Genomic DNA, 20,616 nt, shown 5'->3' on the forward strand with positions numbered 1-20,616 from the left:
AATGTTGCCACCACCCATTGTTGTACATGCTATCAAGATCACAATGATCAATCCCAAAGGAGCCAATACCACTTACCTATCTAAGGCTTAGGATTAGAGCAAGGAGAAAACATGCATTCAATGCCCTAATTGATGAAGGGGTAAACCACAACATTATCATATACCATGATTGGAAAAAAAATAGAATACCTCAAATAATCCAAAAACTACTAGGATCAATCCATATGGCAACATCCCCTTTTCCTTACTAGGTAAATGCAAGGTTGTGGTAAACATTGAGGCTAAGAGCCTTTTGGTAATCTTCTATATATTCCCACACATAGAGGGAGTTGGAAAGGAAACATTATTGTCAAGAACATTCAAATGGAAAACACAATCGCCTAGCATATCCATTCGAACCTCAGCAATGCTAGAATAATTATTCCAACAAGGGAAACTAGCTTCCACTAAGTCTACAATGCAAGTGATTTCCTTGACCTGTGACATCCCTAGTGAGTGGGTAAGGGCTTTATCAATGAAATACAAAAAGTGCAAATGAATAAGCAAGCACTATTGAGTGAAGTGGCCAAAACAATAGAAAAAGTGGGTCCCTAAGACCAAATCCAAAAACTTGAAATATCACCCTTTAGTAAAGAGACCCAACTAGGTCTAATTACCATAGACCAAGACCTAGAAGTTGGAGAAGACTAATTACAAGCCCATCATGGGTTTCCAATACCTTATTACACATCCAAGGGTACTATGCAGGTAGCATATGGATTTGGTTATTACCAAAAAATCTAGGAGCGTTGGTTGTATGCATGATCAAAATCATAACCTTAGTAGTGGTTGTGATGCCTCCATCATCACCATATTGGCCCAAACTTCAAAAGATGCACCCTAATAAACTTAAATAAGCATTGAATCTTTTGATATTCTAAATTTTATACTTCCCCCTAGCACAAAAAAGCTCAACATAGCCTTAATGTTGGTTTCAAATGCTACAAAGCCCAACAATCCCATGATTCTCTCTCCAATAATGACCAACCAAAATAGAGAATCATAAGCCCCAACCACCACCAACTACTATTAATCAAGGTAAAAAAAGTATGAGATGGGAACCCAAACCACCAGGGACTTCAACCTCATCAACGGACCAAACTAAGGCTGAGAACAAGAATGCCACACAACCAATCCTACATTTGTCAAGGACATTAGAGGCACTCGACTCATAGCCGCGATCAACTATTTGTCGTCCCATCGGCCTAACCACTTGATTAGGAATCGGCCCCGCAGACCTACTGGGAAAACATTAAGATTTGTTATTTGGCCTCCACCATGTAGTGGGCCCATCTGACTAGCCATAGGCATAGTCATGCTATTGGGAGGAGCTGGTAACATAGGCATATTCGGCATGATACTCCCTCTGCCATTCACATTTGACATGGGGTCCCCTTGACTCCTGTTGGTGGTCAATGCCAAATTATTAGCATTCCAATTTATCCTTGCTGCATAAGCTGCTTGTTGCAAGCATGACTCTACTCCTTCTGCTTGGGTAATAGCAGTGCCAATGTCAGCCAAAGCAACACTACTAAGCTGCACTTGGATATTGAAATCTAATCCATGTAGGAAATATTGCAATTGTGCAGCCGATGGAATGGGGATATAAGTGTTAAGTTTGCGAAGAACTTGCTTTAGCTTCTTGGCATAGGCTTGGACATTCTCATTTGGCTCTTGGCGTGTTACATTCAAGACACGCAACCAATATTGTCCACCTGTTTCAAGAGAAAACTCTCTAGGGAAGGCCGTGAAGAATTAGTCAGTACTGCTAGTTATGGTTCCGGCTTCTAGACCATGATACCATACTGCTGCCCTTCCTTTTAACATCATATTGAAGAACATCATTGGGCGTCCTTTGTCTTGGATTCAATAGTTGAACATGAGCTTTTGAAACTTCTTAATATGGAGTTTTCCGTCTTCTTCTACTAACCCATGGAAGATGGGCAAAGGTGCTCCTAATGCTGGTAAATCAGGTGTCCCTGCTGGAATTGCGATGGGTTGTGCCATGGCTACAATACCGGATGGACAACAAGAGTTTGTGTAGGTAAAACTACACCACCACTTGAAGTGGGTTGATTGACTGGAAGTAGGAAAGTGCTAAGACTTCCACTTGTACTCAAAGGGCCACTTATGACACTTAGGTTATTAGAACCACATGATAAAGCACCACATCAATATGATTTCTGAACAATATAGACAAATAGTTGTGGATGTCAATTTTCTTAAGAAGCAGTAGAATTTGATAGGGAGTCGACACCTTGAAGAGGGTGCTCCCTCCAGATTTAGTTGTAAGTGGTGTGCTGGCCAACATTTCCCTAGGAATTGTCCGAATGTCAAATGCGATATTTGTAGAAAGTTTGGCCATTTAGTTGCTACCTGTTGGAGTAAGATTATTTCTCTCCAACAAGGGATTAAACTGCCAGGTCGAGTTAACCATCGTGCATAAGGGAGTAATCTCCATCAAGATGAGGGACCAAGACAAATATTGCAATGAGGACAGGCTATTGTAGAGGAGTTGCCTAATGGTAGTGGAGTCAGCCTTATTGAGGCTGTATGTGTTAATGACACTGAAACTTATAATCTACAAGACGTAACAAGAGATCAAAAGATTAAAGAGGGTGACAAAGGAACTGTAAAACCTGTCAAGGGAAACCGTAAGAAAGAGGCTAGGGGAAAGCAAGTTTTAAATCCCTGATATGGAAGGTGGACCTTTAAGGCATGTTGATTGTAAAGTTGATCCCGAGAAGGATAAGGGATTGCCAAGAAAGAAGGCAAAGGTTAAAAAGAGGCACTAAAGCCAGTCCAAAGACCAAAGGAGAGAATGGTTTGGCACGAGAAGAGAACTTTGGCTAACTACCACGACTTTGATCTAGCAAGTTCTCTTTGCAAAGTTAAACCTGACGTGAATCTTCTACAACTGATTAAACTTTCTTCAGGAGTACGCAAGAAGGAATTTAAGAAAATCCTGCATATTGGGTATATCGTAGAACCTTTGGGCATAGCACGAGTGGGAGAAGATTTGTTTGATCATGCTGAAAAGCATTGCCCTAGGGTTCCAACATACGTGGATGGAACATTAGTACGGCATGCCATCGTGGACACTAGATCCTCTGTCAATATCATGAGTTCAAACTTGATGGAGAGGCTAGGTCTCAAAATTCAAAAAGACAGCTCCACACTTCTTAGGGTGGCGGATGACACTCTAAGACAACTAGAAGGTTGCATCACTGAGCGTGGAATGCTATCTGAACTTTAGGGTGATAAGGTTTATAGGACATCCTAGCTATCGAGTTTTGCCAAAGAGGCCTATCATGTCAGAACACAGTTTTGACAGAGATAAGACTCGTTCACAAAAAAAAAAACCCAAAAATTGTACCCAAAAAGAGATTCGAAAATTAATATTGAAGGATCCGAGCATTGGAACGAAGGGCAGTAAAAAGAAAAAATGTCCAAACACATATAATCCTCAAGTTTGTCATATCAAATCTGAGTTCGGATGGGGTTAGGAGGTGTTCACATGAAAAAATAATAAAATAGAGCTAAAAAATACAAATAAAAATTAATAATAAAAAATCTAGAGGTCAAAACAGGGTGAAGAAAAAAGAAGAATTGTGTAGGAAGGGTGACCAGACAAGGCTATCTTGTCAAAATTGATGTCCGAAGAGAATAGGATAAGTTCACATGAAAAAAGAGCAAAAACGTACTTGAAAAAGGCACGAAACCATGCAAAAATGAATAACGGACAAACCGTACGTCGAAATGATGTATGATTAAAAGAAAAAATATCTAAGGGAAGGCGTAGGATAGGGCTAGTATGTTAGATCACTGTTTGAAGCAATAAGGGTGCATTCGCATGGAAATACATCCAAGGGTGCGGAAAAAGCTTCAAAAATTAATAACGCAGAAATAGTAAGCTAGAACAGGAGGATGTAAAAAGGAAAAGTGTGTCATTCAAAGGGACAAATAGGGCAATAAAGTTGGATCAAGAGTTAGTGAATATAGGGACCGATGCATAGAGCAGGGAAAAAAATGGCATAATAAAAGCAACCGCAAGGGAAACGGCCTCGATGACAAGGGGTACGAGGGTGGGTGGGTGAGAAAGGGACCCCATTAGAGAAGAACTAGTACGTGGTAGACATGCATGATTGGGTAATGACATATGCAGGGGGTATGCACATTAGACGGACAGGGACGCGTCCCCACAGACCTTACCGGTTAGGGTAGATTGATCGATACGGCCACAGACTTTTCAACCGACTAGATGCAAGCGTCCCCACACTTAAGACATAACATGCACTTGCAAACAGAAAGGTAGGGTTAGGAACACTTGGCCTATTTCGTAGATGATTGAAGGGAGCCGTTGTTGTTGATGCAAAAAGATCAAAGCCGTTGTCGAGCAGCAAGAGGGACTAGGGCGCGCCACATAACACATCCAGTGCAAGGCACGGGGAGCAACCTCCACACCAATAGGATATCCCAAGTGTCTGGTTATATTTCCCCTTGGGATCACAATTCTATTCCATCCTAAGGCCTGCAGATCATTCTCCATATAGGAGAAAAGGGTGGATTTCTCAGTATTAATATGAACACCTAATGCCAAAGCAAAAAGATTCTAGGCACCATTGGCCGATTGACATTCATACGATCTATCTTAAGGAATATAAAGAAATCAATTGCCAAAGATTGACCCACCAGCTGACCACCACCAGGAAGAGATAAGATGCCCATCGCTCAATGAATAAGCATGAAATCCCATAACTCACGGCCAGTTTAGAACTGAACAAGGGGAAAGTGATTGGGAAGGAGTATGCCAGTGTGCACAATTGATGGTGCATTCATGCGTTCCACCCATCTAGCATAGGTGCAAGGAGGAAGGCCAAGGAGCCTTGTAGTGCAGTGCATAGAACAGGGTGACATTTCCTGTGAGGATGGCAGAGACCCATTCTGGGTGTACATAGGGAAACAGAAATGTACTTGACTCCAATTGTCGTAATGTCCCTCATCCTCACCTCTCGAAATTGATTGAGGAGAAACACTAGTCACACTCAACCCACCCTCTGCCTCACGCTCTGTTGAAAGATACAAATGGCAGCACATTCCTGAAACCCATTAATGTAATCCTCACATCCACTTGTGCAAAGGTTGTATTCCTTGTGGGCATTTGATGGTGCAACCATGCATCCCACCCGCTGCTGACATACGGTGCGAGAAGGAGGGCCAGGGAGCCTTATAGTGTAGTGCACAGAAACAGATTGTGCTTTGTGCATTGAGAGGCCCAACCCGTGTGTGCAACACTCCATTCACACATCGCACCTCTCAGTTTAATTGAAGGGAAAGGACTGGTCACTCACCCCACCCTCTGTCTCACGCTCTATTGAAAGATATAGAGGGCAGACCATACTCACATCCCCATCCTATTTGAATGAAATCTCACATCACTCAGAGGGTTGTCGATGAAGATCGCCTCGCTGTTGATGAAGAGGCATACCTAGGGAGGTAGCCAATAGATCGGAACTTGATTTTATCTAGAGAGCATGTCCTCTTTGAAAAAGATAGTCTGTTTTAGGGAATCGGTCCTTTGAATGAGACTGTTGATCTACCGCACCAAGGGAGATGGCTCTAGAAAGTTGCGTCTGAAAAGGTTCGGCTAGTGATTCAACTATTTTAGACTGCGGAGCATTGCCACCTTTTCCACAGCTAGCTTCCTGTCCAAGGGTGTTTAGTGCCTTGTCTTGGAACGAGGCATGCTATGACAGGGATTTGCTTCCTTTTCTCCCATAGTAGTTTTTTGTTTTTTGTTTTTAAAAAAATAAAGAGATTTGTAGAAATACCATGTAGTAGGACCATCCTCATCACCTTTGCTGGATTAGATGAGAGGAGAACAGAGTAAGGATCAAAGGTGTCAGGGAGGGGCTAGCAGAACAAGACCGCCTCATGAGGAAGATCATAAGGGCTATCGGAAGCACAAGGAGAAGAATAGTATGATGCCCATAAGGGAAAGGGTGCATCAACTATGATTGTTAGGATCCCTAGGGAGGGAAGTACTTCTTTAGGTGATAGCCATTGATAAGAAAGGGATCATCAGAAGCATCAACGGCCTGCACTTGGACAGAGCCATTAGGATTGACAGCAAGTACCTTATAGGGACCCATCCAACGTTGATGAAGCTTGCCAGGAAACTTTCCAAATCGCGAATCATAGGCCAAGACAAGATCACCTTCTTTGAAATCCTTATGCTTGATGAAGTTGTCATGATAGGCCTTGCGTCGCGCTTGAGTGGTTTCCATGCACTGTAGGGCCATGCGCCGAATCTCATCCAAACATTCCAAATGCAACAGGTGGTGCTGGAGGGACTCATCATCTCCGAGGCATTCTTTAACTGCCACTCGCAAAGAGGGCAATTGTAGCTCAACAAGAAAGACGGCTTCTGCGCCATACACCAACTGGAAAGGAGTTTGTCATGTAACTACCTTATAAGAGGTTATGTATAACCAGAGGGCCTCTATAAGTCGATCATCCCAATCGCGACAATGTGCAACAATCGTCCTTGTTAGGATCGAGCAGAGGATACGATTGATGACTTCAACTTGGTTGTTGGCTCTAGGGTAATAGGGGGTGGACTTGCAATGGCGGATCTTATACAGTTCCGTAAACTCTTCCATGATCTTGTTAAGGAAATGAGTACCTCGGTCACTTACGAGCTCTAGGGGACTACCAAAATGGGTGAAATGTTTTCATATATGAACAGGGCTACACTGTTACCATCATCCCACTTCAGAGCTTTAGCTTCACACCATTTTGTGACATAATCCGTACATACCAGGATGTATCTGTTCTGCTTCCGTATGGTGGGCGGATCAAAAGGACCCACGAAATCAATTCCCCACTTCTTGAATGACTTTAGGGAAAAGATAGGTTGTAGTGGCATGGCACTTATTTTGGTGGCTTCCCCATTCGCTGACAAGCATCGCATCTCTTGAAGTAGTCATAGGCATCCTTGTGGAGGGTCGGCCACCAGTATCCTGTGAGAACAGAGCCTTTCTCGATGTGGCTTCTCCTGCAAAGTGTCCACCACATAATTCTTCATGGCATGCTTTCAATACTATGCCGATTTCGTCTCCTGCAATAAATCTTTGCAACACTTCATCTTTGCCTCTCTTGTACAATGCATCGCCTAGCAAGGTGTAGGGGGCTGATTCCAACAAAAGCTTCTTCTTCTCATAGCTCGAGATGCCAAGGGATACTGTTGGGTTGCTAAGAGGTTGGCTATGTCTGCGTACCATAGGTTAATTGTTTCAACTAGAAACAAGGAAGCATCAGGAAGGTATGGATCATCTTGCTCTTCTTCTGTAGTTTGAAGAATCCGTGACAGATGATCAACTAGGACATGGGAATGGGCGGGCTTAGTGACCACTTCAAAATCTAACTCTTGGAACATGAGAAACCATCTCATCATTCGTCATTTAACATCTGCTTTGTTCATCAGGAAGGGCAGGGCTTCATGGTCCATGTAGAACTTGAAATGCGTTGGCAGTAGATAGTGTCAAAAATTCTCCAGTGCAAACATCATTACCAAGCACTCAAGCTCTGTCACTCGCTGTAGAGTTCCACTCTCGATCGGTTACTTTCAGACTTGCATAATAGATTGGTTGATCTAATTTAGAAGGGCCCTTTTGACATAAGACAACACCTATCCCTTCAACTGATGCATTTTTGTGCACATGGAACTCCTTCATCCAGTCAAGAGGCTACAAGATAGGTGCTTTGATGAGGCACTATGTTAGGGTGTCACTACAAGGATTTAAACCTATAGCGACGCGGGTAGCGACGCAGGTAGCGGCGTCGGTATTTGCGTCACTATTTGTGTCGCATTTGCGACGCAAATAGCAATGCAAATAGAGACGCAAATAGCGACGCCCCACAAGGAAAAAAAACAGGCCGAAAGCGAGTGCGGGTTTATTTCGTGTATTTTCGTCTACTGTTTTGAGAGCGAGAGCAAAAGAGAGAGCGACCGTCATGAGAGAGGGAGAGGAAGAAGGCTTGCCGCACTGTCGCCGCCGTCATTCGCGAAGGAGAGGAGGAGCCTTCATCTCAAAGAGGAGCCGCCAAACCCTCACCATATCTCATCGGTGAGTCTATTCTCTCCTTCTTTTGCTTGTTTAGGGTTTAATTCTCTTTCTCTTTTGCTTGTTTAGGAGAGGAAATGAGAGAGAAAGAGAGGGAGAGGGAGAGGGAGGGAGAGAAAGAGAGAGAAAGAGAAAGAGAAAGAGAAAGAGAAAGAGAAAGAGAGGGAGAGGGAGGGGGAGAAAATGAGAGAGGGAGAGAAAGAGAAAGAGAGGGAGAGGGAGAGGGAGAGGGAGAGGGAGGGAGAGTGCATTCTCTCTCTCCCTCTCCCTTTTGCTTTTATAATTTGTGTATATATATTGAGAGAGGGAGAGGAAATGAGAGAGAAAGAGAGGGAGAGGGAGAGGGAGAGGGAGGGAGAGGGAGGAAATGAAAGAGGGAGGGGGATGAAATGAGAGAATGAGAGAGAGGGAGAGAGAGGGAGAGAAAGAGAAAGAGAAAGAGAAAGAGAAAGAGAAAGAGAAAGAGAGAGAGGGAGAGGGAGGGGGGAGGAAACGAGAGAGGGAGAGAAAGAGAAAGAGAGGGAGAGGGAGAGGGATGGGGAGGAAATGAGAGAGGGAGAGGGAGGGAGAGCGCATTCTCTCTCTCCCTCTCCCTTTTGCTTTTATAATTTGTGTATATATATTGAGAGAGGGAGAGGAAAAGAGAGAGAAAGAGAGGGAGATGGAGGAAATGGGGGAGGGACGGAGAGGGGGAGGAAGGTAGAGTGAGAGGGAGGAAATGGAAGAGGGAGGGGGATGAAATGAGAGAACGAGAGAGAGGGAGAGTGTATTCTCTCTTATTTATTTAATTTTTGTATAATTTGTATATAATGTGAGAGGGAGAAGAAATGAGGGAGAGGGAGAGGGAGAAAAAGAGTGAAATTAAAGAGAGGGAGAGGGAAGAAATGGGAGAGGGAGGGGGAGGAAATGAGAGAGAAAGAGAGGAAGAGAGAGGGAATGAGAGAGGGAGAGTGTATTCTCTCTCTTTTTTATTTATTTTTTGTATAATTTGTATGTAATGAGAGAGGGAGAAGACATGAGGGAGAGGGAGAGGGAGAAAGAGAGGGAAATTAAGGAGAGGGAGAGGGAGGGGGAGAGGAAATGAGAGAGGGAGGGGGAGGAAGAGAGAGAAAATGAGAGAGGGAGAGGGAGAGGGAATGAGAGAGGGAGAGGGAGATGGGGGGAGAGACGAAAACATAATAGGGAAATGAAAGAGGGAGAGGGAGGGGGAGAGGAAATGAGAGAAGGAAAGGACGAGAGCCAAAGGAAATGAGAGAGGGAGAAGAGAGAGAAAAAAAGGAGAGAATGAGAGGAGAGAGAAAAAGAGATAAGATGTTAAACATAATAGGCAAATTGAGCAAGAGAGGGTATGGGTAAGGGTGAGGGCGAGGGAGGGAGAGGAAATGAGAGAGGGAGAGGAAGAGAGAAAAAAATGAGAGAGGGAGAGGAGAGAGAAAAATAGAAAAAATTATTAAAAATAATAGAGAAAGAGAAAAAGAGAGGGTCAAGGTGAAGAAGGGACAGGAAATGAGAGAGGGAGAGAAAGAGAGAAAGGTAAATGAGAGAGGGAGAGGAGAGAGAAGAAAAAATGAGAGAGAGAGAGGAGAGAGAAAAAGAGAAAAGGTAGCATTAAACCTAATAGAGAAAGAGTGATAGAAAGAGAGGGTGAGGGCGAGAGAGGGAGAGGAAGAGAGAAAATGAAATGAGAGAGGGAGAGGAAGAGAGAAAACGAAATGAGAGAGGGGGAGGAGAGAGAAAAAATGAGAGAGAGAGAGAGGAGACAGAAAAACCATTAAACCTAATAGGAAAAGAGAGAAAGAGAGGTGAGGGCGAGGAAGGGAGAGGAAATGAGAGAGGAGAGGAGAGAGAAAAAGGAAATGAGAGAGGGAGATGAGAGAGAAAAAGGAATGAGAGAGAGGAGAGAGAAAAAGGAATGAGAGAGGGCAAGGGAGCGAGAGGAATGAGAGAGAGAGGAGAGAGAAAAAGAGAGAGGGAGGGAGAGGAGAGAGAAAAGGAAATGAGAGAGGGAGAGGAGAGAGAAAAAGAAATGAGAGAGAGAGGAGAGAGAAAATGGAATGAGAGAGGGCAAGGGAGGGAGAGGAATGAGAGAGAGAGGAGAGAGAAAAAGAGAGAGGGAGGGAGAGGAATGAGAGGGAGAGTAGAGAGAGAAAAGGAAATGAGAGAGAGAGAGGAGAGAAAAAGAGAAATATCATTATACCTAATAGGGAAAGAGAGAAAGAGAGGGTGAGGGCGAGGGAGGGAGAGGAAATGAGAGAGGGAGAGGAGAGAGAAAAAGGAATGAGAGAGAGCAAGGGAGGGAGAGGAATGAGAGAGAGAGGAGAGAGAAAAAGAGAGAGGGAAGGAGAGGAATGAGAGGGAGAGGAGAGAGAAAAGGAAATGAGAGAGGGAGAGGAGAGAGAAAAAGGAATGAGAGAGAGAGAGAAAGAAAAGAATGATAACAAAAACAAATTGTTTGTTGTAACGTAGACAAGATGGAAAACGAAGAAGGTCCTGTTGTTCAAGATCGCGAGGCATATCTTAATCAGCATGTCCCATGTCCTTGCTCTCAATGCAAGTTGGCAATTAGATGAAAACGCCGATTGTCTATAGAACAGGTATGACGATTTGGCGAGTTTCAATCTGAGATCATTGATCAGGTGATTGCGGATTTTCAGCAAACGGTAATTTGAAGTTAATATCAATCATGCATTGTACTCACAAGCTAATTGAATACCATATACAATAAGATTGGGTCTTGCTGGCAAATTTTCTATCCAGGGAGGTGATGTCTCGTCCCAAGGGGGAGTGCACCCTTTGCGGCTAATTAGAAGAGTACGTGGGTGTGTGATGGATGGAGTGCAGGAGCCAATTCACCACTCGCAAGGCCAATCTATACCGTCAATGCCAGAGGAGACAGGCAACCTTCCAGACCTACCTACAATCTTGGAGCCTGAGATGGAGGCAATGATCGATGCATTGATTCCCATGGATGTCGAGACTTCTGATCCGCTTAGAGAGGAAGCATCCATATCATTATATGATGGATGCCAAGTATCTCGGCTGAAGACACTACTTACACTCTTAAGTGTGCAAGCAAAATACGGGTGGAGCGATACGAGTGTGACCGAGTTGTTCAGGTACCTTGTACATATGCTTCATTGATTTTTTTTTTGGCACTATTATTACAAACATTTGTGCTTTTTCAAGGTGTTTTATGATTTTTTTCAGGTTATTGAAATATCATATATTACCACCTGCAAATACCAGCCTGAGTCTCATGATGATTCACGACATGTTTTACGGAAGCTTGGCATGGACTACAATAACATCCATGCATGTATCAACGATTGCTGTCTATTTTGAGGAGAATACGAGACTATGGAGACATGCCCAAAGTGTGGTGCTCACAAGTATCGACAGGACTTGCAAGGGTACACCATCCCTCAAAAATTTCTCAGACACTTTCCGCTTATCCCGTACATAAACCACATGTTTTGTACGTCCGGCATGGCGAGCTTGACAACATGGCATGCGCAGAATAGGTCCACGGATGGAGTTCAATGAATATCAGCGGATTCGCATGCATGGAGCCACATTGACTCTACCTTCCCAGGCTTTGCCCGAGAGCCAAGGAATCTTCGGCTCGGTCTCGCAATGGATGGTGTGAACCCATTTGGTTTGCGCTCAACTTCTTACAGTGTGTGGCCTATAGTCCTTGTCAACTACAATATCCCTCCATGGCTTTCTACGAAGAAAGGACATCTCATCCTTAGCTTGCTCGTCCCAGGCCGCTACAAAGTAAAAATGTGGACGTGTATCTTCGTCCATTAGTCGATGAGCTTAAGATTTTGTGGGAGGAGGGGGTCACTATGCAAGATATGAGCAGGCGCGATGGTCGGCGGTCAGCCAATATTCGAGCCATTCTCATGTGGATGAGGCATGACTTTTCGGGATTGGGAGAGTGCTCAGGTGAGCAGGCCTCCGTTCTCTCACTGGTAATATCTATATTTTATCTCATTCAATCAAGTATTCACTAGGTCGTGGTATTGGAATAGGTTTGGTTACCTCAGGTTATCATGCATGTTCATTGTGCGGGCCACAGTTAGACTCCCGAAGGTCACGAACCATGAAGAAGATGGTATATCAAGGACACACTACTTTCTTGCCGGAGGATCATGAACTCAGGGAAAGTTTCCTTGGACGACCTCCAACACGTATGAACGCCACAAGCTGGTACGAGCTGAAAATGGTCCACGCGGTGTCGAAGGGTTTCAAAAGCAATGTTGCAACTTCAGAAGTCCTTCATAAATTTCAGGATAGAAGATTCATCATGCAAGTAAGCAAGATGAGAAAATGATGCCAAGTCTTTGTTTAATTTCTGTTAATAATAAAACAAGGGTTCAAGATGAAGAAATCGGTTCATTCAGTTCATCCTCCTCGAATCCAGGAAAGAAAATAGAAAATCCATTAACTCTTTATCTTCCATCGTTGTTCTAGCCTTTGCAATTTTCCCTTGATAGGTTTTGGACTTATGGGTGATGATAAGAATTCAAGAATATGCTGTTATGTTATGACTCTAATGTCCTGCGAACACCCTCATCATTGTATGTTCTTCATATGTACGGTTTCAGCACAACCCAAAGGTGTTCTCTCCACTGTATGTAACATAAAGAAAGCCATTCTTATCTTTGTGCTCCTCATAGATAGCTGACATAATTGTAGCAGTAGGCGGAAGAACATTGTCTACAAGGATGAAGATTGCTTTTTCTGCATTTAATTTGATCCTCTTCCGAATAACATAGTCAAATTGATCAACAGTAAGGTCAACTGGTACAAGGTACTTCTTCTTATCTATGTCTGGAATGTCACTTCTTTTCAGCTTTCTCAACTATTACAGGAATCCTGTAAGGATACTTCTCACGAATCCTAGAGGCTTCAGCTTTCCTCTTCTCTAGATCATGTTCCTCTTCAAAAGAGCTCTTGGCCGTTTCACTTCTGGATGGAGACCTCAATTCCCTTTGAGCGCTTCTGAAAGAAGCCGAACAGGACGGAAATTCCTTCCACTGCACTGATCTCATCCACACCAGCAACATTCAGTTTTACGATGGCCTGATTAACCTGGCAGCTGCCATAGTCCTCTGATTCACTCTGTATGGTAACCCGCGTAGTCGATAGGGTGCCTTTACGCGCATCAACTGGTTCTAGCAAGTGGACCTTGTAATCGGCCAATTGTACTTGCTCAAGTTGAGGATAATGGCCTTCTAAAGCTTTTCTTAGAGCATGACTCAGAGCGTCCACTGGTCCAATCCCTTCCGAGCTTCTTTCCCAATCATCCCTGATTCAGCGCACCCTCTTCTTCCCTCGTCCAGCGCAGAGTACCTTCCTCCTTTCTTCCCCCCTGTTTCAATCCTCCAATCCTCTCTCTTCCTCCTCTGTTTGTGTTCGGATCTCACTCTCAGCAGATTTCCTTGCGTTCCCTGATTGAACCTGTTCACAATTGCTCATCACTACCTCAATCAAAGCATAAAGATTGGCAGCTTCTTGCTGTCTCTCATTTTGACGTGTGGTCTGTAGCTGCTCAAATTCTTGCTTGACTCTCTCCAGCCTTTCTGTCGATTCAGATTCAATAATTCTGAGTTTCCCCCCCTCTTCGCTGATGCCGTCCTAATCTCCATCGCTATTTTTCTTCCTCTTTCTTCCCCTATTTTCAGACTCCTTGCCTTTTCCCTCTTTCTTTTCAATTCAAAAAGCTCCCTTTTCAAAAATAACCATTTGCTTTTCTTCTTTTTTTTTTAGACCCTGTCTACAGATCCTGAAATTCCACAAGCTTTCATGATGCATGTAAAGGTGAGTGTGTTTGGGGAAACACTGTCAAGTTGCATCTGCTCAAAGCTGATTATTGCTGCTTCAGCACATTCATGTTGTATATATCCTGCAATTAGGACATTCCATGTGCCTAGATCTCGATAAGGAAGCATATCAAGCACTGCTTGTGCCTCTGCCAGCCAGCCACATTTAGCATACATATCAACTAATGCAATGCCCACATCCACATTTTTCTTCAATAGCCCTATCCTATCAATCTCAGCATGTATTTCTTGGCCCTTGTTTATAGCTCCAGCCATGCCACAAGCTTTTAAGGTGCAGACAAGTGTGATACTATCCTGTCTCCTTGATCCTGTTCAACATAGACTGAAAGCAACCCTTCATACTCGCTACTATACTCATACGCAGAGAATAAATGTAATCACAACAACTAAGTGTGCATAAAGTATGAAATCGCACACACAACTTTCGGGTGGTTTTCACACCTCGAATGCGCAGCAATACGACATCCACCCCCTCTAATCCTGCACATCCTCCGGATGGGCCAACTACCCATGATCATTATCATCAAGATCCACAAACAAATCAATCTCTTCGTTATGCATTTTCGGTAGATCAACAAGATTATCAGCCATATCATCTGTCTCTTCCATTGGAGTTTCTTGTCGTTGCTCTTCTCTTGAAAATTCTTCCAATGCATAATCCTCATCATCTCTTTTCTTGAAAATCTTGATTCTTTTTCCAGCAATAGGCACTCTAAGCACTGTCCCATCCAATTCAGTCAGCTCATATGTTGCATTATCAAAAACATGTCTTACTATGTATGGCCCAAACCATATTTTCACCATCTTCTGAAGTGCAGTATGCTGATTTTCAAGGCTGCTATCAAAGACCAATACCCAATCTCCCTCTTCTATTGCTCCAGGTCGCAAGCGATGCCTGCTATCAAACCTGTCCTTGTTCCTTAGTCTAGCAACTTTCAACCTGTCAATAGCTAGCTGAATATCCTCAGGTCTCCTCTCCAACTGTCGAATCAGAAGAGCTAAGAGCTCCTCTCTCGTCAAGTCCTCCTGCCAAGGTAAAACTGACCAAGTCAAAGCACAAGTCTCAATCGGCATAACAGGTTTTTGACCATACATCAACTCTGCAGGCATATATCATGTGGTAACACTATGAGTCGTACGATCAGCCCACAAAGAAAATGGTAGAAGTCTCAGCCATTCTCCAATCCGTCCTCTGCATGCTTTGGCTAATGCTTTCACTATCGGCGGATGCCCTCTTTCACTCTTTCCATTTCCCTCTGGATTGTATGCTGTGGTTAGAGCCAACTTGATTCCTAGCTGGGAGAAAAACTCCCTAGCTTCATCTGCATCCAATTCACCACGATCCGTAGTGATCTTACCCACACAACCATACCGGCAGAAAATTTCCTCCAATAAGAACTTACAAACTGCACTAGTGGTCTTCGTTCTCAAAGATCTGCCCTCAACATGATTGGTAAGATCCTCTCTAGCCAAAACAATGTATCTCATCTGCCATAGACCCATAGGCATGGTAACCAAATCAGCTACCCACTTATAATGAATGCATAGCGGATAGGTCGGATGAAGCTCATCTCTATGACGCACTACTGAATACATCTGGCAGTCTCTGCAAGTCTCAACAAAGTGAGAAACATCTCTATACATGCCTTTCCACCAATATTTCTCCTTGATTTTCTCATAAGTAGCCCATACTCCTCTATGACCAGCCCAAGGACTCTCATGAAACTCTCTCATCACCTGTAACTGTGTCTCTCTATCGCAGACAACCCGCAAAGGTAATCCGCCTCTTTTCTTCGGATGCTTCCAAAGAAATCTGTCCTTGAGAAAATAACCATAGGCTTTCCTTCTGATCTTCTTGAACTCTTCATCTGTCCATTCATCTCTTTTGCTTAGTGTACTAAGGTATCTGCCAATCTGCAACCAATCTCCAACATAGAGCTCTTCTGTGAAAGCCACAATATCATAAACATGACAAACATGATCAACCATAGTGGCTGAAATTTCTGCATCATCCTATTCTGCAAGTAGAGTCTCCTCATCATCATATCTGGCTCTAGACAACATATCTGCCACTAGATTATCCTTCCCTGCTATGTGTTTAAATTCCGGATTTAATGACTTGATGTATGCAATCCATCTCAACATAGCTATATCCGGAGTAGAGCAACTCGTGATCATACCAATCAATGGCAAGCAATCTGTCTCTACCACAACCGAAGCTCCAATAAAGTACTCCTTGTCACATTTGAGAGCCGTGACAATCCCCAATAACTCCCTCTTGATTTGCGGATATCTCCTCTGTCTCTCGTTTAGGACTTTCGCCCCAAACCGAATAGCATACCTATTTCCATCTGCATCATCTTGACCCACAGCCCAACCTATGCCAATTGGACTAGTGTCAACTGTCAATACAATAGGCCTATCACAATTATAATCCGCTTTTTTGAGAGTAGGAGCATTCTGCAATAACTTCTTCAATTTTCGCATGGCTCTAGTGTGGCTCTCATCCCAATAGAATTTCTGCCCCTTTCGAAGCAGCTGATACAAACAATCTGCTATGTGTGCAAAATGAGGTATCCAAATCATATAAAACACACAAGCACCAATGAATCTCCGTACCTCTGAAGTAGTAGAACAATACTCTGCAATCTTGCCTATAGCATTCACCTTATCAGGTGAGGGTTTCCTGCCATAATATCCACACATATGCCCAACAATGACAACCTCATTCACTCCAAAAACAGATTTTTGCCCTGAAAGTGTCAAGTTCACTTCTTCTAACCTAGCCAAAATCTTCTCACATGCTGAAATATGATCAGCCACAAAGTATCTGCATCCCTGCTCATTTAGGCTCTCATTCTTCTCTTCTTCTGCACACCTGCACTACTATTTATGAAATGTTTGTGATACCCTAACCCATGAGCAAGTTGCATTGCTTCCATATCTTTCAAAGTAGAGACTAAAGGAGTCTGCTTCAACTTGGATAATTGTGAATTATTCAATGTAAGAGATGGATGACGTGATGCATTTGTTGAGGATGTTTGTATAATAGATGGTCTCTTGAAACAAGAAGTGATTGAAAGTTGAATATATCTACCATCTTTATCAATCATGGTCTAGTGTAGTTGTATTTCGTGTCAACCCTGGCTTCATTATGCTCTTCTGCATTACATAAACCTTGCTGTAAATCAGCAATTCTGCACTCCAATGGCTGAATATTCTCAGCCCTCTGCTCTATGGACTGCATAGGAACAGCCCCAAACTCTGAATGCTGAAATATTTCAGCAGTAAACTCTGTTGGCTGAAAATTTTCAGCCCTCTGTCTCTCTGAAAGCTAATCATAACCAGCTGGAAACTCTGTTTGTTGAATTTCTTCAGCACTCAACACTCTTTGCTGAGTTACCTCAGCCTCTGACTCAATCTGTGACATAAAATCTGCAATTTCATGAAACATGTCCAGGGATTGCTCTAATACATTACCATGACAATTCAGCATATCAGTTTTCAGCATATCTCCCATCTCTGTCATCGTATCTGCACAAATCACACTGTCATACATCCCATCTATGTGCTCATCATCCTCCAAAATTCCTACATTTTTCAAATTTTTCTCCTTCCTGCATATATACTGCCTGGCAGCTCTAGGCAACCTAGAAGTCTTCTGATAACTCATCGAACTGTTTGCTGAAATCCCAACATAACCGGAGGAGAAAACACTGCTGCCAGGAGGCGAGAACTCCAATCTCCTCTCCTCTGTACCACCGTCGTCTCGCAAAACGGCGGTACCTAATGAAAACCCGAATCCCTCACAGTGGGTAAGGGTGCATCTCTGAGAGTATCCCTGTTTCTAACATGGTTCACACATACAGTCATAAACTGAACTGCTCTCATACCATCTTTACTACGAATCCGTGCATAAGCAGATCCATCATCCATGACCTTTGTTTCCATACGCATCTCTGTAATGAATGGCTGTCCAAGAATTATGGGATACGAGCATGAATCCTGCACAAAGAAATGAAAATCCTCCTCTACATCACCAATAGAAACCCTGACACTAGGGCAAGCAGCATATAAATCACCTACAGTATTATTGGCGGCTCTCATACGCCACCCATGCTCTACATCCATAGGCCATCTGTTACTCTCATAAACTCCACGAACTATGAGATTAATCTCTGAACCATGATCAACCAATGCAACATAAGGCACCTGTTTTTCTCCAACCTTTACCATCGTCTCTGTAGTTGCCCTAGCCCAATGGCTCCGCGAAAAGTGACTACGCGGTATCAAAACAGGCTCATCAATTTCAGTATAATGCATAGGCTGAACCCTCTTCTCTACCTACGGCAAAACAGAAGCATTATCAACCATAACCTCATCATCATCCTCATCCAACTCTCCAATCAAAACTCCTTGTGTATCAGTGGTAGCCAATGCATGTCTTTTCCTCTTCAGGACCTCCTGAAACTGATCCTGAAACTCTCTTTTTGAGATGCCCAAAATCTCAGAAATAGTGAAAGTCACCTCACTGCCAAGTATCTTATCATTAAAGATTTTCTTCATATCTGTAGATGTCTCAATATCGGACATCAATCTGAATCCTGGTTGCTTTCTCTCTCTAGGCTCTTGCCTCTTTCTCTCTTTTGAGCATCCTCCATCTGTCGATCTGGCCCTGGTCTTGAAGATGGTCCTGCAGAAGGTGGAGTAACAAACTCACCCCCTCTAGTCTTCTTAGCTGCACTTGGATTTTCTTCATCCCTCTTACGCTTCTCCTCAACAAATACATCTGCACCATGAGATTTAGCCAAATAAGCATAAATAGAATACCTGTCAACAGGCGAGTCCCAACCTGTCTCTGATCTGATGCTAGAGCCTGCGCTAGTCAAAACAGTTTGCTGAATTTTCCCCTTGTTTGCAGTCTCCATAGCATAAGTCCATAGTGCGGACTGAGTCTCTGATCCCTTCTCAATCTGTACTCCATATGCAGAAGCATCACCTCTAGCCGTCACATAAGAAGTACGCGCAGCCATGTCCTCCACTAACTTCTTCATTCCACCTTTACCAAAGTTGGTAGCAAGTGGAGCTCCTGTCTCAGTCAACCAAATCTTACCATCTTGCCCCCAATATACCAAATTCTGCCTCCTTGCATCCTGGAAAGAGTCACAATCCCTGCAATGTTGATGCTCCGTACTATCACACCAAATACATCTCCGATCTCTCCTAGGTGCACTAGGAGCACTCCTAGGTGCAATAGGAGCACTAGAAGAAGTAGCAGGCACAGTAGAAGCAAACTGCTCCTTCAACTTACCCACCAACTCCGCTTTGACTGACTCAAGTGTCAAATCTGTGATGCCTTTGATTATGTCATCAATAGAGGTAGGCACCGATGGAGCGGATGGTTTTGGAGCAGAAGGTGTTGGCATCGGTCGTGGAACAGGAGGAATAGGTGGAGTGGAAATAGTAGGCACTGGCATAGGCCAAGAAACTGGCTGAGGAGGAGAAGAAATAACAGGGATAGAAGTAGGCATAGGAGCAGATGATGATGTAGGTGTCATGGAACCATTCTGTAGGCGAGTCTTCCATATCCTCCTCTTGGTCAATGTCGAGACTGCATCCTGAGCATCCTGCCAATCAGTTTTAAGACCCATAGGCTTCATGCAATCTTCAAGAAGCTCACCCAATTCTTCTTGAAGAGCAGGATCTGCAGCTTGCAAGAAAAGCTCAACTTTTTCAACATCCAATGCTCTTTGTTCAATAGCATCAAGCTGACTATACCTCTCTTCGAATTCTCGAATCAACTCCGAAGCAGCAAGACCTTTGTTTGGCATGTAGACCCACTCTCGGAATGACCGCCGAGTAGCCATACCAAAGTCCTCAAGGAAGTATTCTTCTTTCAAGGTCTTCTTAAAATCTTGCCAATGTGTATTTTGAATAAAAAGATCAGTCACTTTTGTCCTCAAAGCAGGTGTGACAAGACGAAGGAAGTACTTACTCATAAGTCCAACAGGAACTCCAAAAAACCCCATCTTGATCTCATATGTCTTCAAATATGCTGAAACATTACGCCCATCAAATAGCTTCTTCTCACTCTCAACTGCTTCAATAGCTTTAGTCGCGCTGTTTGCATTCTCCTGCTCCGAGTAGAGTTGCCTTTGCTGAGACAACTGCTGTTGATGCAATTGTTGTTGTTGCTGCATATACAATTGTGTTTGCTGATTTTGGAGCTGTATATACATGGACATATTCTGCAAAATCTGTTTTAGATCCTCAGTTGAAGTACTTGACGCAGCAGTAATAGATGGAGCTGAAGTTGAGGTAGCTGGAATTGTAGAAGAAGCTGAAATAGAGGCTGAAGTGTCTCCCATCCTGAAATTTCTGCGACGCTCTCACGTTGGGTTCACCAAAGATGTCGAAGGGTTTCGAAAGCAATGTCGCAACTTCAGAAGTCCTTCATAAATTTCAGGATAGAAGATTCATCATGCAAGTAAGCAAGATGAGAAAATGATGCCAAGTCTTTGTTTAATTTCTGTTAATAATAAAACAAGGGTTCAAAATGAAGAAATCGGTTCATTCAGTTCATCCTCCTCGAATCCAGGAAA

The 20,616-nt window shown here is 43.4% G+C and overlaps 1 pseudogene; it reads right to left on the reverse strand.

The window, feature by feature from the left end:
- Positions 1–12,771: 12,771 nt before the first annotated feature.
- On the reverse strand, positions 12,772–13,237 carry LOC148037084 (autophagy-related protein 8C-like pseudogene; annotated as a pseudogene).
- Between the last annotated feature and the right edge of the window lie 7,379 nt (positions 13,238–20,616).

The sequence above is a fragment of the Lygodium microphyllum genome, chromosome 4 (assembly GCF_053477565.2).
Source record: "Lygodium microphyllum isolate KBCC chromosome 4, Lygodium_microphyllum_v1.1.10, whole genome shotgun sequence".
NCBI classification, from domain to species: Eukaryota; Viridiplantae; Streptophyta; class Polypodiopsida; order Schizaeales; family Lygodiaceae; genus Lygodium; species Lygodium microphyllum.